The sequence below is a fragment of the Sesamum indicum genome, linkage group LG6 (genome assembly GCF_000512975.1).
Source record: "Sesamum indicum cultivar Zhongzhi No. 13 linkage group LG6, S_indicum_v1.0, whole genome shotgun sequence".
NCBI lineage: Eukaryota > Viridiplantae > Streptophyta > Magnoliopsida > Lamiales > Pedaliaceae > Sesamum > Sesamum indicum.
The window spans coordinates 22,090,840-22,108,402 of record NC_026150.1 but is presented as its reverse complement, the minus strand read 5'-3'; the positions used below and the strand labels follow the sequence as shown (position 1 = coordinate 22,108,402).

Sequence of the window (17,563 nt, the reverse complement as noted above, 5' to 3'; positions counted from 1 at the left end):
TAATATAACAATAGAGACAAATTAAAAAAGAAGTTTCGGATTCGAATCTCAATGCTTCTTGTTTAGATTTCACATGAAGGAGTTCTATATAAAATTTGTGCGTTAAAATATTAATATTAATATATTTTCTTTCTAATAATTTAAATTTTTAAATAATATGATCATTTAATAGACCTACCTTATCAATTTGGCCAACTTCATTAAGAAAATATAACCATTGTAATCGAATTAATGCAATAGCAATTAAATTTTTCCCCTAATGATACAAGAAAAGGACAACAAAGTGGGCCCATCATCCATTGTAAACACAGAAAACTGTGGTAAATCAAGAAGTCAACAACGACTGGTCAACGCTGTGGGTGTTGCACAAACGATTACAATTTTTATTGTTCAAGTTGTGACAGTCGAGTTGACCAATAAAGGATATTATTAGAGCATTTGGTAAGGCCGAGCACTCTCATTTATTGTTTTGTTTTGCATTGAAGAAGCAATGCTTCACTGTCCCATTTGGATGTATCTATTTTAATTCACATTGGAGTATATATAAGTCATATATTTTGAATTAAATAGAAATTCTACTTAGAATAAAAATAGATAATTCTAGTTTTAATATAGATTCGATCATCAAAATAAAAAGGGTACATTATAAATTATCATCCAAATTATGCCCGTTTTTACACTTGACATCTAAACTTCTTTTTTTTTTTTTGTTAGTTGAAGGGAGTAAAAAAAAAAAAAATCATTTAAATTATGTGTAAAATTTCAAATATTTATAGGACGTAGGTTGAATTTGTAACGACTCATTAATTACAAAATTGAATTTGAAAATTTTATTTCTAAAATAATATTTATAAGTTCTAAGAACATCTTTCTTAAATCTTTTGCGCAAGTGTTGTGAGAAACATAAAAATGTTGAGCAACAGTTATTTGCTTTCTCTTCCGCTAACTGTTGCATTGAGGAGGAAGAGAAAAGTGAAAAACAATTCTGGCCATAGGTCTGCTTTACTGACGCTCTCTCTTCTCCCAGTAATCAGTATCCAAACTGAGTGGATAGAGATCAGCAGCAGAAGCTGAGGAAGCCGTCAACGGCACATCCATCGATATGCTCTCGCTCCAAACGTCCTTGATCGTCGTCGCCATTTCCTTACTGTTGAGGTTTGTAATGGAGACGTTAGAATCTGAAACAAACTCCCCAACACTAGCACTCCCCTCAAGCATGCTCACGACTGTTGACATAGTCGGCCTTTCTGCAGCTACGACGTTTGTGCAAAGGAGTGCTACATGGATAGCCCTCATAACCTTTCCCTGTTGAAGTCGTCGGGTTCTAGTCTTGGGTCGACTAGTTCCATCAACTTTCCTTTCTCCTTCAAGGAATTAGCATAAGAGAAGAAAATCAAAGAGCTCATTCGGGATTCTTGTGAATGTGCATTAACATGCATGATAAGTAAAGTGGTTTTGTGTTTCTAAGTTAAAAGAACATCCTGACTTTGTGTGGTAGTGGTATGAAGGATTCTAAGTTGTTACCCAGTCAAGGAGATAGAAGGCGTCCTCCTTCGTCTTGATGCTAGTATTGCTCCTTCCGCTGACTACTTCAAGAAGAACAACTCCATAGCTGGAGACGTCTGCTTTGTCTTTCAAATAGCCTCGCATAGCATATTCAGGTGCCATATATCCACTGAAAAATCAAATATCATGTCAATAATGTCTCTATGTATACCTGCTCTGTTTGTTTCACAGGCAGCTTATCTCTTAAAGAAATCTAGAGGAAGTATAGGATGCAAATATCCTTTAAAGAGGGGCAAAGTATGTGAACCTATTGCATCAATGACTTAAGCATGGTGGGACTGGAATAGTAACCTAGATAGCTTTTGATGGACACGTGGAGTACAATTGCGTCAAAGAGGAAAGAAGAAAATGTAGACCAGCCAGAGATAAATTGAGTAAAGAAAATATAGTTTTTGTTCACGTATAAATAGAAGCACGGATGAGAATGAATGATTACTCACAAGTTCCGGCGATGAGGGTGTTGAAGAGCAGAAATCATGCCTATTTCATTCACAAACTCACGGTTCCCCTGCTTTGATTTCGAAGAAAGCTGCTTCACAGCGATGATTTAAAGTATGTTTAAATTACACATGCCCCTAAAATTTTTCTTGGAAAAAATTTTGCTTGCCTATCGCAAATATTATTTGTTCTCCACTATATATAAAAGCACTTAGAAGTATTATAAATTTTACTTTTAATCATTCAAAATCGTAGAAGATTACAAAACCTGTCCAAAGTTATGTTTGTTTAAAGTTAATTAAGTTTTTCTCTCACATTATTTGTTATTTTTCAACTTAATTTCTCATTTTTCTAACAGAGAAAAAATACAATAATAAAATACTTATATTCTTGAATAAAATATAAATAAAGGGAGTTATTTTTTAATATTTAATTAAATTTATTCTCCTCACCTCAACTCGAAGTTCTACATTGTCATCATCTTCGCTCGTTGCAATTGTTACTATGGATATTTTTTTACAAGTGAAAGCAATGACTTATTATTATTATTTAAAATAAATAGATTATAATAATTTATGTTAAATATTTATATCTCACTACAAGAAAACAGACTTTCTTAAGGTATGATTTTATTTTCAATACTTATAGGACCAAAATTGTCCAAAAATCAATACTTATAGGATCAAAATTGTCAGTCCTATACTTACGGTCCCAATTCTGTTACCCCTCATACTTACGGGACCATTTTTGCAATTTTGCCAAATTAATAAACTTGGCTATCCTAAAAGTGGAAGGAGTTACGCTAAAATAGGCTCTTTTATTTCAAATAAAAAAAAATATAAATGAAAGTAATTGTGGCACCGAGTTAAGAAAGATTTTGTACCATCAACAGAAAAGGTGAATTGTTTTGAAATTTCTTCAACATTGGGGGCTGAGGTGGATTTAACATTAGAGATGGTAGGCAATAAACATCTTGTTCGCTCCAATTCCATCTAACCCTCCCAGTCCCCAGCCGTGTTGCAAGTATACAAAAGCATTATACTAAAACTAGTATGAACATAGAACATACCATACACGAAAATTTAAACTTCTAGAACAATAAATTACCTTAACCACAATGCTCTTGCTTGAAACACTACTACCAACATCGAAATACATAGCTTGATGAAACTATGTCTCAATAATAGCAAGGGGATGAAATCCCATTACAACATTCAAAAGAATCAAACACCAAGAAAACTAACTGAATAATCTTACTTCAGTAGCACCAAATTAACCAAATAATATCAAGAATCACAACTAAATAGAAAAGTCCAAGAAACGATTCAAATATCAAGCCAGTTGCACCGCAAACCCACAATCACAAAACTAAGCTAAAATTCCGTCAGAACATCAAAATAATCAAACATCGAGAAAAGTAACCAAACATTAAGAACATCAATCAAACCAAATTAACCAAAAACAAAATAAATAATCACACCACAAAAAAAAGTCTAAGAAACTGATTCAGATTCATACCAGTTGCACCACAAACCCACAATCACATAACTAATTACAAGACAAAATTAAAACAAAATTCCAAGAAACTAAAAATTCAAGAATCATAGTCCACAAGAATCACAAAAAGCATCCCACAATTACAGACTAATTAGAAACAAAAGATCAAATCCAAGAAACAAGAATGAACAATTAGGTCATCAAAATGCACCAAAACCCACAATAAATCACAGAAACAGTGCAAACCCACACACACCACAGTTACAAAAACAATCAAAATACAAAAAGCACAAACCCAAAAATCACACAACAATCACAAAAAACACACAATCACGAACAACCACAAGAAAAAAAGATCATAAGATATTAGTTGCACAAAATTAACGAAAAAAAAACATCAAGCACCACAACCAAAATGAATCCACAGTAACAAAACTAATTACAAGATAAAATCAAGCAAATTCCAAGAAAGTAAGAAACTGAAAATTCAAGAATCATAACTGACAAAGAAACAATCAAGCATCACAAACAACCACCCACAATTACAATCTAATTAGAAACAAAAGATCAAATCCAAGAAACAAGTACCAATAATTAACTCAAATTGCACCAAAACCCACGATAAATTACAGAAACAAAAGAAATCCACATAACCTCTCAGTTATGAATACAATGAGACCATAAACAACACAATCTCATAAACAATCAGAGAATAAAATCCCACAAATCACATAACAATCAATGAGAAAAGTACCCACATTCACAAAAATTCATAAGAGAAACTCGCGATCACAAAAAGAATTAGAACACAAACCACAATCACAAAAAGAATCACAAGACAAACCACAATCACAAAAAGAATACAAACAACCGATAATCACATAAACTATTTAGAAGACAAAATATCTAATCAAAGAAACAAGTTCAAACAATTAAGTCAAATTGCACCAATATCCACAACAATTCAAGTAATTTCACAAGACCACAAACAAAAAAGATCAAACAATCAAAATACAATAAACAATACAAATCCAGAAATCACACGACAGACAGAAAAAACCATGAATCATAGTTAATCACAAGACAAACAATAATCACACGTCAAATTACACTACAAACAGTACAATCACATAAACAACCAGAATAAAATTTCACAAACCACAGAACAATCAATAAAAAAAAAAACCCACAATCACACAACTAATTACTGAAATTCCATTAGAACAACAAAAGAATCAAACACCCAGAAAACTAACCAAATATTGGAACATCAATAAGACCAAATTCACCCAAAGAAAGGTCCAAGAAACTAATTCAAATATCACACCAGTTGCACCCAAGCCCACAATCACAAAACTAATTACAAACAAATTCCAAGAAACTAAAAATTCAAGAATCATAATCCACAAGAAACAATCGAGAATCACAAAAAGCATCCCACAATTACAAGCTAACTAGAAACAAAAGATCAAATCCAAGAAACAAGAACAAACAATTAGGTCATCAAATTGCACCAAAATCCATAATAAATCACAGAAACAGTCAAACCCACATAACACCACATTCACAAAAACAATCAAAATACAAAAAGCACAAACACATAAATAATTCTGAATAAAACCCCAAAAATCACAGACCAATCAAAAAAAGCCCACAATCACTAATAATCAAAAGATAAAAAGAATGAGAAGACACCAATCAGACAAAATTAACAAAAAAAAAAATTACATCAAGCATAACTACCAAAAAGAAAAGGTCATACCTTGTATGTCAACTGCCAAATTTATCTTACCTTGTTTGAGTCATTCACATTCAGGCGTGTGACTGAATGTTGATGTCGTGAACAGATACAATCAATCTTGTCTTGGTCCTTTGGTAGGAGCGCCTCTCTATAGGAAAAAGATATTGATCAAAATATATGCCATGATTCAAAAAATTAAGCAATTCAAACCATGAAAACGTACTGAAGATGCAACTATGTTCCTTGCCATGATGGAAGCGCACAATCACCATAAGCATTGGATTTTCCAACCTTTGAGCTGGTTTTGGATGTTATATGGTTGCTAAAATCAATCTATCCGATTCGATATTTTCTACAAGCCAACAAGCAGCCATGAAATTCAAATTTGGAAGAAAGAAACACTGTTTCATCTTTTCGATGAGAGTTTACTCTAGTTAGGGCACAAAATAAAATTACCTTGAAAGTCCTATACGGTTACAGTTGTTCGACATCAATAGCTAAAGAAGAACCTTGTACACTTTTCAAAACTTGTGTCACCTACAAGAGGAACAAATTAGATAAAATTATGATCCCTAAGGAAATCAAGAGATCTCTAACAAAGTTTTAGAACTTTGCGGCTTACATGCCATTTCGTGTCCACAAGCCCTGACTATTTCACTAAAGCATGCTTCAGCAGCTTTACGAACATCTAGTTGATTAATCCAAGGGAAAAGTTAACCATACAATATTATGAGAAATATTGAAAACTCTATAGGACAAATTTAACTTTGCTAGAGAAAATACCATAGCAGATGCAGAGGGTAAGCAGATGTATAGCATGAGGAAACTCGGACAGTCCAGCAAGTTGTCTTGACAACTAGTCAAAAAGATCTTTGCGCCCTTACACGCCAAACTTAGTGTCCTCGAGTCAACAGTTACACATGTGACCTATAGGGAAGAAAAAGCAACAAGGTTGACAATACATGAAACAAGGATGCAAGGAAAAAGAATTTCTGAATAAAAAGAAATTTTCAGCAAGATAGCATACATCAAAAGAGAGTGACCTTTTTCTTCTCGAAATCCAATCACATATCTATGTCTATAGTAATAAGCTTTTGATCTATTACAATGTTTCTGATTCAATCAACATTCATTCTTTTAAATATTTGGGACACGAGAAAAAGTATGGGTAAACATACTGTCGGAAGAATAAGAAATCATAAAGTTTAATAAATATTTACTAAATTTATAGAATAAAATTGTAAAGTAATCTCTACACCTGAGAATGGTAAATAGATAAGCGGATAATAGTAAAATTGCTTCTACTTACCTCAACATCTTTTCCGTTTTAGCCATTTTGGATGAACTTCAAGACGCAGGTAATAATATCAGCTTCCCGGATGTACGTGGGACCAAGTGAAACAAACTACGTTCCTGAAAGCATGCTGCAGAATATACATAAAATGTCATGAGATTCCATTTACATTAAATCATATTTTTGTCCAATCATATAAAGGAAGAAAGCAACACATCCTGTGATATTTTCTGTTATCAAAAGATGTATTCTCTTCTCATGAAATTTCAGAGGCTCTTAGATGTAAGATTATACCAGTTAGAAAGTAAGAAAAAAAGAAGATCAACTCTAAAGATAAGCTATGTACGAGTCCATGTGAAAATATGCATTATTGTGTTAAGTATTTCTTTGAGATGAGACTAAATCAATGAGACACATTTCAGAATTTCTTTTGGTTAATGAAGACAAGTAAAGAAATTTTATGCCGATGAGATCTCGTATATCTGACAGACTAGTGGAAAGACAATACAAGAGTTATTGCTAATATCTGAAAGACTAGTGGGAGTAAGTTATTTAATACAGCAAATTCATCAAGTTTGCCCACATATAGCAAGACTTATGCTCATTGAAGAAACCGAGGAGCACTTGGGCTAGTTTGACGACATAAAATAATTTAAACACATCAAATTTTCCTATATTATAGACTGTTGTGCACTTCTTCATGTTGCACAGAAACCCAAAGATCCAAAAGATTTTACACGCCTGCCTTCTTTATAGCACCACCTACATGTTACAGCACCACCACTTGGTGCAGCCATTCGAGAACAACTGCCTCTACTAACAGAGACTAGCAGCGTAACTCGATAACTAGCCGTATTTAGGCTGCAGTACTGATTACTAATTACGTTAATAGCGACACCTATAAAGCGTTTACGTCTCCTACTAACTAAATGGGTAGCAACAACGATGCCTATACTGAACCGCACTTAGCTGTACTGAATAGAATGTCATGATAACTTTAGAATCAGCAAACAGACTGTATATTCGACATAATGTTACCTGCAATTGCTTGAAGATGGCAGTAAGCAACGTAACTGATTAAAATCAGAAAGCTCCGAGTTATAATTCATGTTCTTGACAGGAAGCTGAAGACACCCCTTGGCAATCTGTGGGGCAAAAGATTATAAACTTGCAATTTGAGAAGGTCATATCAAGTGAACTCTACATTTTAGCTTTACATTGTAACAACATATTCAGTTCAGATCCACAATTTGGTCTTAGGGAGGGGTTTCATTATGCCAGAGTTCCTAATACAATTTTTATTTTAAAAAAAAGCTTTAAATGATTGAACCCCCGCCCTTTTTAATGTTGGTCTAAAGTTTAAATTCTTTCAGAACCAAAGAACTTCTTAAAGATTCTAATGAATTCTCAAGATACAACTTCCGTTCACATAACCCAACAACTACCCTTTTACAAGACAAAAGGGTACATAGTGGAACAAAAATCAATATACAACTTAGTAGGAATGAGGAAAGAACAATAAGAGGAACAAGCATCTAACAAACCTCTATCAGCAGGTCCTATTTTCGGTTGAATAGGTCGTGGTGGATGATAAGTTGGTTCTGCGGTAGTGGATCTCCTCAAACTAGCACCACAGAATAAGTAAAATATTTTATCAACATCATTTTTAACTGTATCCTACTATTAGTTGCATAAAACGTTGACATACTCTAGTAACAGAAAGCTGAGGATTCCTATATAATTTCTCCAGTAGGTGGCTGCAAGATAGAACACATTAGCATTTATAAGCCAACATTTATAAGCCAGCCGTAACTTAGGAAGTCATTGAAAATCAGGAATTCTCACAAATCATGTTATGCAGTTTATGTAACTTTTAAGTGAAATCAATTCCAGGGAAATCAGAATAGGTATAAAGCACCTTTATAGCATCCTTTTAATAGCAATCACCTTCCTTTTTATCACCTTTGTAATGAGAACATCACCTAACAAGGACTTTGGAAGAAATTTATAGCAGGTTTGCGAGAGACAGATTCAGATGGCAGTAGACTCAGAAGATGTGTTACCTAGAATTTCTTGAAGATGGCAGCATGCAAGCTAATTCATTGACATTTAGAACCTGCGGGTCAGAATTCAAGTCCCTGACAGGAAGCTTAAGACGTTCTTGCTCAAATATTGGTGCAGTTATCAAGCTTCTTGATGTTTGTCCTGGCCTTGTACTGAAGTCTGAAATAGGAAGTTCTAATATTGGCCTTGACATCATTCTCGAAGCATCACTTTGCTGCAAAATTTCTATGTCTGGCCTTGGATTGAGAGTTTGTAGCATACTAGGAAGTCCTGGCTTTTGCACTGTGGGGCGAGTTTGTAAAATATAATCGACATCTGGGTCCAGCGTAACAGAATTAACATTCTGAGACACACTTCCAGCATTTTGTTGCCTGACAGGTACGGAAAACTTGGCATAATTGTAGAATTTGGACAAGAGATAAAATGGCGGTTAAACAAATTTATATTAAGCAAAACCTTTGATCAAGAGTCTTCTAGTGCTTCAGTATGATTTGTGCAATGAGTAGAGTATACACTCCAAAATAATGACCACCATTCTGACAGAAACCCTTCAGGAGGTTCCAATGCTGCAGAAAGAAATATATGTAAAAGCAATGATACCTCAAGCAATTACTACAGCAAATTATTGGAACATAGTATACTACGTTTATTGTGCAAGAAAAGAATAGTGTCAACCCTCAATTGCTTAAAGAAAAAGTTTGAGCACCAAAAAGCATTTAAACCAGTACTTGTTATTCATAAGATATCATAACCAAGTATCACTCAGCATTGGCTTAAATAACCCAAAATCAACCATGCAATAGCACTCAACTCAAAAAAAATTTAGCCATAGATTAGATACACTTTCCAAAAATAAAAGTTTCCGTCAAAAGAAACTAAATTCAAGCAAACGGATTAGTTCTTGTATTAATAGATACAATAGTCTCAAGAAAACAATACATTTCTTAAGTACATCAAAAGAATCTTGAAAGTGATCGAGAGTCAACCTACCAATAGCCTTGGGACAGACATTAGCCTCTCTGGCGAAAATCTCAGGCAGTTTCCTGCATGTTGTTTCTGATCAAATAATTGTGAATGTACATATGTTCCAGCCTGCAAAAAAGCCAAAATCAATGAAATCATAAATACACACGACGCGGAAAAGCATCACGCAATAACATGTCAAAACAGACCATTTCAGGAAAAAAAAATCAAGAAATCACAATGGGGCAAAAAATAAAGAACTCAAGATTTTGTTAAGTAAAACTATTGCTCCATATAACGTGTCCAAAACCAACAAAAAAGAAAGAACAAAATAGATCACGAAATTGAAAAAACCCTCAAGAAAATCGAGAAATAAATCAAGAAATAGAAAAAACCTCAAGAAAAGAAATCAATTTAGAACAAAAAAAAAATCAAGAAATCACTCAAGAACCCTCACGAAGTTCTTAAGAAAAAAGCGAAAGCATTCCACGGTTAATGTAGAAAAGTAAGCATTGATGCGAGGGAAGCCATGGAATGAAGCAGGGAACAATTTATTCAAAGAAAATCATTTACAGTAGCTGTTCTTGAGTGTCTGTTCAAGAAGACGAAGTCTTCTTTTATAAGCAGTTTAACAGAGTTAACTCTCAAACTAATTAACTACCAAAAGATAATTGTGAATGTACATGTTCCAGCCTGCAAAAAAGCCAAAACCAACGAAATCATAAATACACACGACGTGGAAAAGCATCACGTCATAACATGTCAAAACAGACCATTTCAGGAAAAAAAAATCAAGAAATTACAGAAAGGCAAAAAATAAAGAACTCAAGATTTTGTTAAGTAAAACTATTGCTCCATATAACGTGTCCAAAACCAACAAAAAAGAAAGAACAGAATAGATCACGAAATAGAAAAACCCTCAAGAAAATCGAGAAATAAATCAAGAAATAGAAAAAACCTCAAGAAAAGAAATCAATTTAGAACAACAAAAAATCAAGAAATCACTCAAGAACCCTCACGAATTTCTTAAGAAAAAAGCGAAAGCATTCCACGGTTAATGTAGAAAAGTAAGCATTGATGCGCAGGGAAGCCATGGAATCAATCAGGGAACATTTTATTCAAAGAAAATGATTTAAAGTAGCTGTTCTTGAGTGTCAGTTCAAGAAGACGAAGTCTTCTTTTATAAGCAGTTTAACAGAGTTAACTCTCAAACTAATTAACTACCAAAAGAAACTAATAAAGCGTGCATAAGTGAAAAGAAAGAAGATAGCCAACGGCTACAAGGAAGCGTGTTTCTCACTTAACAAATAAAAGAACCTAGAAAACGCTACATATTAAATGCGACAGCAACTCTGCTGTAATTCTTCCTCCCATCTCTTCTGTGGACGACTGCAGATAAAAGTAGGACAAACTGCCTATAATTTTGCAGTTAAGAGTAGGACAACTCACATCATCTGAGAATCCCAGTGCTCCATGATGACAAAAAACAAAAAACAAGAGAAGAAAGAGAAAATGGGCAACAAAATAGTTAACAGACGAACAGAAGCCGGAGAGATCAGTTCAAAGAAATCTTAATTCTTGATGGGAGAAGAAAGCCTAAAACTCAAGCGAAAAGAAAAACCCCTCCGAGAGAATTTAGAGAGTGAAAGTGAATGGGTTGGTGGTGGCGCGGTCCAAATGCTAAGGAAGCCATGCAGTAGAGAGCACTGAAGGAAAAGCAAAATTGGGTGCCAACCTCAGCAACCCCATTAGATACACCACCACCCAAGAAAGAAAACGGAAAATTAGAGAAAGAAACTTTGTTTGGTTTTAATTTTTTGGGATGGCCTAAACATTCTCAGTATTAGCTTATTCATTTTTATATTTTATTTATGTGAATTTTTTTATATAAAATATAGGCAAAATTGAAATATTGGTCCCGTAAGTATGGGGGTGGCAGAATTGGGACCGTAAGTATAGGACTGGCAATTTTAGTCCTATAAGTATTGATTTTTGGATAATTTTGGTCCTTCCGACCAAAATTGCCCGAAAACGCGGCGTAGAGATTTGGGGCTTAGGGTTCCGATGTCCACGTGCGCAACTTAAACACGTAGGAGCTTACGTGACCAATGACGTGGCTTTAGGCCGGAAAAGAGGCCAATTGGGCCAAAGTTACACAGTCAGCAGCACGCGTGGCCTGACACGTGGCACAAAATAATGACGTGGCAAGTGGGTAAAAAATTGACAAAGTAAAAACAAAGTTGTAAAACTCTCTCCCCCAAATCGCAGTACATTCCCCAAAATCCAAAAAACCCTAAAAATTGTTCTTTCAACTCGAATCTACAATTGATTGTCGATTGAGGAGGAAGAAACCCGATAGAAGCAATGCCACTCCGGGATCCTGAGTTTAACGACTTTCCTCCACCTTCTTACGATAAGTTTTCTACGTTTTGAAAGAATCTGAATTTTAGAGTTAAATATAGGATTTTTTGTGGTCCCAAAAAATAAAGTGGCCCCTTGTATTTTTGTTCCGAAATTTCTAACACTATGGTCCCATTGTGTTGTTATTGTCTGGGCTATATTCCCTTCCTAACGTTTTCTTATTACTACATGATTTATGGTTTGAGTTGTTCGAATGATCAATGAAGAGACAATGATAACAATTGTATCCTAGTGTTGTCTTGATTCTTGAATAAGTTAGTGATTAGTTAATTACTGTTTGGATTAACCAATTTTATTGCACATGTTTTCAAGTATGTGTGGTTGTCTCTGTGCATGTGTATGTATTTTGTTAAGATTGCAGCAGAAGAAAGTTTTATTTAGGATGTGGATGGTAATGATGAAAGATTTTCCTGTTTTATGTTACATTATCGGTACGATGTATGTTTTGATGGTTATAACTTGAAAGTAAAGTTGAAGCTGATGCCACAACAGGCTGCTATAGAAATGTGGCTCTGATCAATTCCATTGTATAAGCATCAATTTCTATTCTAAATTTTACCAAATTACAGGTGGGTCATCCCATGTAAAAAATCGACATCCTCCACTCTGCAATTGAACAAAAAATAAGCCAACATCTACAAAACTTAAACTTATACTTCAATTCTTACCTTATAATTTGCGCAAGAATAAAACTTTCTTCCGGGATTGTCATTGGTCCAAGAGGTTCTCAATGGAGCCCTAATGCCACAAAAGCAGTTTACCACAGTTGTGGAGTAATTGCCCGACGATAAAAAAGACATTTTCGCTGTTTTTCTTCATCTGCAACAGCAAAAATGAGAAAAAGAGAGAGAGAGAGCTCTTACATACGGTGAAAAAAGCGGGAAGAGGGCCTCTTTTTCCCGTGTAAAGCCATGTCATTGGCCACGCAAGCTCCTACGTGTTTAAGTTGCGTACGTGGACATCGAAACTCTAAGCCCCAAATCTCTCCGCCGCGTCCTGTACTTATAGGACTAAAATTGCCAAAAAATCAATACTTATAGGACTAAAATTGTCAGTCTTCTACTTACGGTCCAAATTCTGCCCCCCCCCCCCCCAATACTTGCGGAACCAATTTTGTAATTTTGCCTTTATAATTTATGATTTTTTTATAAATTATAGAACAGAAAAAATATTTATATGGCAATATATGCAAATATATTTTACAAAGTAAATAAATTATAGTCAAATTCCATTTTAGTTCTTTAACTTGTTAGGGTTTGGATTTGGTCTTTTATGTATTTTAATTGCTCAATTTGGGACTTTTTTTGCTGGAAAAGTATCCAGTTTGCTGGAAAATCAATCCATTTTCGCCCTGTTTCACCGACACCTTCTTTCTAAAAATCTGCCACCGTCACTCAAAATTGCCAAGAGCCACATATACTGTTCGACTTCCAAGCTCAAGACGAACAAAATCCCTCAATCAATTTCAGGTTTCGATCACCACAAAAACTGAATTTTCACCTTAACCGCCCTTCACCGCCGCAGCCTCTTTGCGTCAATTCGCCGCGGTCCGTACGAACGGCGATCGCGGACCACCACAGTTCGACTCGCCTCTTCCTTGTGAGTCTAACGAGACAAGTCCCAGCCATTTTCACCAACATGGTGCGGAGATCCAAGGATTTGAAGTTCACGGCCACATTTTTCGGCGGACTGGATATTTTTTCGGCGAAAAAAGTCCCAAAATTGAGCAATTAAAATACATAGAGACCAAATCCAAACCCTAACAAGTTAAAGGACTAAAACAGGATTTGGCTATAATTAGAGGACCGAAATTGCATTTAATCTTAAAAAATACATGTAAATATGTGTCAATACATAATGCATATAATATTAAAGAAAAAGTATGTTACATAACTTATAATTTTTTATTCAATTACATGTCCACATAATAAAAATATATCATATAATTACTAAAAAAAATATAGAATATTATATACTATTTATATTATAAATTTACATATTTTACAGTATATATATATTCGATGTAATATTTTAAATTTATATTGATAATTTATTTTTCAAAAAGTTCAATATATATAAAACACAGGCAAAAATTATGTAAAATTTTTATCAGTTGTGTAAAAAATATAAGAATTATAGATTTATGGAGTTTATACTGATTCTATACTCAGTATAAAAATTATAAATTTTGTATAGTGTTTATTTTAACTAAAAAGATATAATAAATTCATATTATATTTAAGAGAATGATTGTAATAGAGATATCTTAGAGTGTAAACAAAAAGGACATTTTTTGTTATAAAAAAATTAATATATATCATGAAGGGTCATTTTGTTACGTTTTATAGTTTAGAGGTGCGAATGCACTTTATATATAATTCCAGGGTGTATAGTTTATTTAATCCTAATTAATTATATTTAAGTGTTGGACATTGTGATGAAAATGATGATGGGAGCAATCATTTCATTCAAAAGTACAAAAGTAATTCCACGAAGCAACAGTAGTGTGCATGCATGTTCACGTCCAAATTCAATCCACCTGCAGAAAGAAAGGGCTTTCTGTTCCCTTCTGCCCTATAAACTATAGAGCTAAGACCTTTCCAAAGTTTGGAAAATATTTCCATTTAATTCAGTCCATGTTGTAAGGCGTAGGTGGTCGATGTTTTTGACCCATTTCTTATTTTATGTAATACTTTTTAATATAAAATTTAATTCAATATATCGGGAATTTACCCATACAGTCAATTAAAACAAAAATATTAAAAAAATACAATATAATTAAACATATATATACACAAATTTATGATACTTGAACCCACGATCTTTTGTTGATTACTAAAAGAAATTATGTCAATAGTTTGGAAATTAGAAAGGAGAGTATGTTTATTGATAACTTTAAGTGTTTGTGATTTAAAAATTAACTTTAGAAATAAATTATTAACTTGCAAAAATTACCGATTTTTGACACATAATTAGAAGGGAATTTAATTCCCAATAGTTGCATCAATTGGACCACACCGAGTTCAATTATTTGTGGTGGAATTCTTTTTTTTCTTTTTTTTTAGTCCACTTGCTCAATTATTTGATTCTGATTTTTTATCTTATCATTTTTCATTTCGGATGTTTGGACATTTGATTGGGATTTGGATAAAGAAGGAAAGAAACCTATTGGTCTATATTTTGCATTCCTAGCTGTCATATTTAAGGGCGATGAATGTGTTTAGGGAGTTTGTGAAAATTTATAATTTTTAAAAGTGTTAAATTTTAAGAAAATTTGGCACATGATTAGAACATAAAAGTTGAGAGTTTTTAATGACAACCGTTATAAGTAAAATAAAGATTTGACAAAAATAAAAATTGTGCGACCAGCTTATTTGTGAAATTATTAAACTATCTTATGAACGTGTCGATAAATTTCATCCATTATCTAAGGATATTTTCAAATTATATAAGAAATAGTTCCGACAGAAAAATAATAAAATCATTGGACTTATTTATAAATATGTCTTAAATTGCAATAAGTATAAAAGGTTCTTTTTATTTCCTTTTTTCATTAGTGTTGTTGTGTCATTTGAATGACAAAGACATGTAAAAGTATTTGAGAAATGATGACTTTTCAACAAGTTGGTCTTAATATTTTAATCATATAAATGTTGAATCCAATACTATTTTCTTTAATAAATTGTGAAGATAAGATACCCCACACCAAAACATTTCAAAAGTTTGAATTTATGTATATATTTTTATAATAGTCCACTTGCTAATCTAATTATTATCATATTGGTCGTGTTGTTGCGATCCAGATACGATGAAAAGCATACGAGTACAACTTTTATAGCTAGATGAATATTAATTCAATTCGTATAAAAAATAAATTAAATACTCGATTATGTCAATATAGTACCATAAAATTAAAATACTATATTTCATTATTTAACAAAGAATTCATTGGCTCGATAAATTAGAATTACTATATATAAGTATAAATACAAATACTTTTGCTTCGTATCAATTAAATTAAATCATGATATTTATTTGAAGTTTGAAATATTTTATTTTTATTAAAAAATAATAGTTTGAAATAAGATTAAATAAATTTCACAAACATTGTACAATAATAAATTCTTAAAAGAAAAGTATACTCACAAACATCTCTAGAGTGTGAAGTAAGTAGAAATGTCGACCCGTCAACCAGACAAAAAACCGGGGCAGAATTTAAGGCTATGTTTGTTTTCGGTTTTGGGCCATCTCAGAGATGGCCCAAAACAGAAGTAATGTTTGCCATTGCTTGTTTTGCCACGTTTTTGTCTTGTTTTTAAGTATTTTGTCTTGTTTCTAAGTATTTGATTTTTAAATATAAATATATTTTATTTTAACCACTTAATATTTTATACGTAATATTTTCTACATCATTGGATTAATTAAAAATTTTGAAAAATATAAAATTATATAATTATTCTATGCAGTTAATTCATATATTATATTATTTGAATAATGTATTTAAATTTATCACCTCGAATAGAACAACTAACAAAAAATATTGTTAATCAATTATTAGAGTGCATTTAATTATTTTTAAAAGTGTATTTACATAAATTATTTTTTTTCATTTCCATACATATATAATTAGGAAATAATATTTATTTTAATCCACTCACAACTAAATAAATTATATATATTTTTATACATATATATATATAAATATATATAAAAGAGACATGATTTGACAATGAACAGTATTTTTTGTCTTCCCACTACCCAACATCAAACATAACATACTTATTTTATATTATCTCCAAAAACAAATCCAAACATACACACTATCTCTAACTTATTTTTATTTATCTTTGTTTTTCTCTCTCTATCTCCACAAAATACCCAAAAACAAGTTAAAAACAAAACCAAACATAATGTAATATTTGGACAAACCGCGTGGCCGAGTTGAAAGTTCGCCAAACAGTAGCCGTCAGACATTTCCGTCAGCTGCAGCCCCACCAAACCACTAAAGACACAGTAAAAATATCTTTGCCTATATCATCTGATTTTTTCTTAAATTTAAAATCAATTACGTCCAACATTATAATTAATTGTTATGATTCAAAATAAATATCATAATAAGTACTAATTAGTTATAGATAAGAACTACGATAGATGATATAATCATGATAAATATTAATTAATCATAATTAAAATTTAAAATTTTACATTCATTTTATTTGATCGTGATGAAAAGTATTAATTGGTTATAATTTTCAACGTGAAGATTCGATTTTTTTTTATAGTGTTATTGCATTTTTACGCTAGTTTATTTCTTGTCTGAATGTTATTAATTAAGACCTCAGTGTAATGAATAAAGGGTTAAATGTAATTTATATTTGTGATATGTGAAATGAGAAAAAAAAATTTGTGAAAAAATATTTATCAAATTATCCCTTTTGTTTTGAAAAAATAAATCAAGTTATCTCTATCAAGGGTTTAAATTAGGGATAATTTGCTTTATTTTTTAAAATATAAGAGATAGTTTATCTTTTTAAAAGAAGATTTTTGCTGATTTCTGATACTAGGGGGGGGGGGGGGGG

The 17,563-nt window shown here is 32.5% G+C and overlaps 1 long non-coding RNA gene across 2 annotated transcripts; it reads right to left on the bottom strand.

Moving 5' to 3' along the window:
- On the bottom strand, nt 817-11,129 carry LOC105165467. Of its 2 annotated transcripts, none has more exons than XR_002287269.1 (15): nt 11,013-11,129; nt 9,591-9,692; nt 9,057-9,166; nt 8,600-8,971; nt 8,245-8,293; nt 8,081-8,160; nt 7,575-7,681; nt 6,552-6,666; nt 6,026-6,169; nt 5,865-5,930; nt 5,699-5,779; nt 5,466-5,594; nt 2,007-5,390; nt 1,525-1,675; nt 817-1,364 (listed from the first exon to the last, which is right to left on the bottom strand). It is a non-coding gene; the product is annotated as an uncharacterized LOC105165467 (long non-coding RNA). The 2 variants fall into 2 exon arrangements; XR_848088.2 differs by having other exon boundaries at nt 5,294-5,390.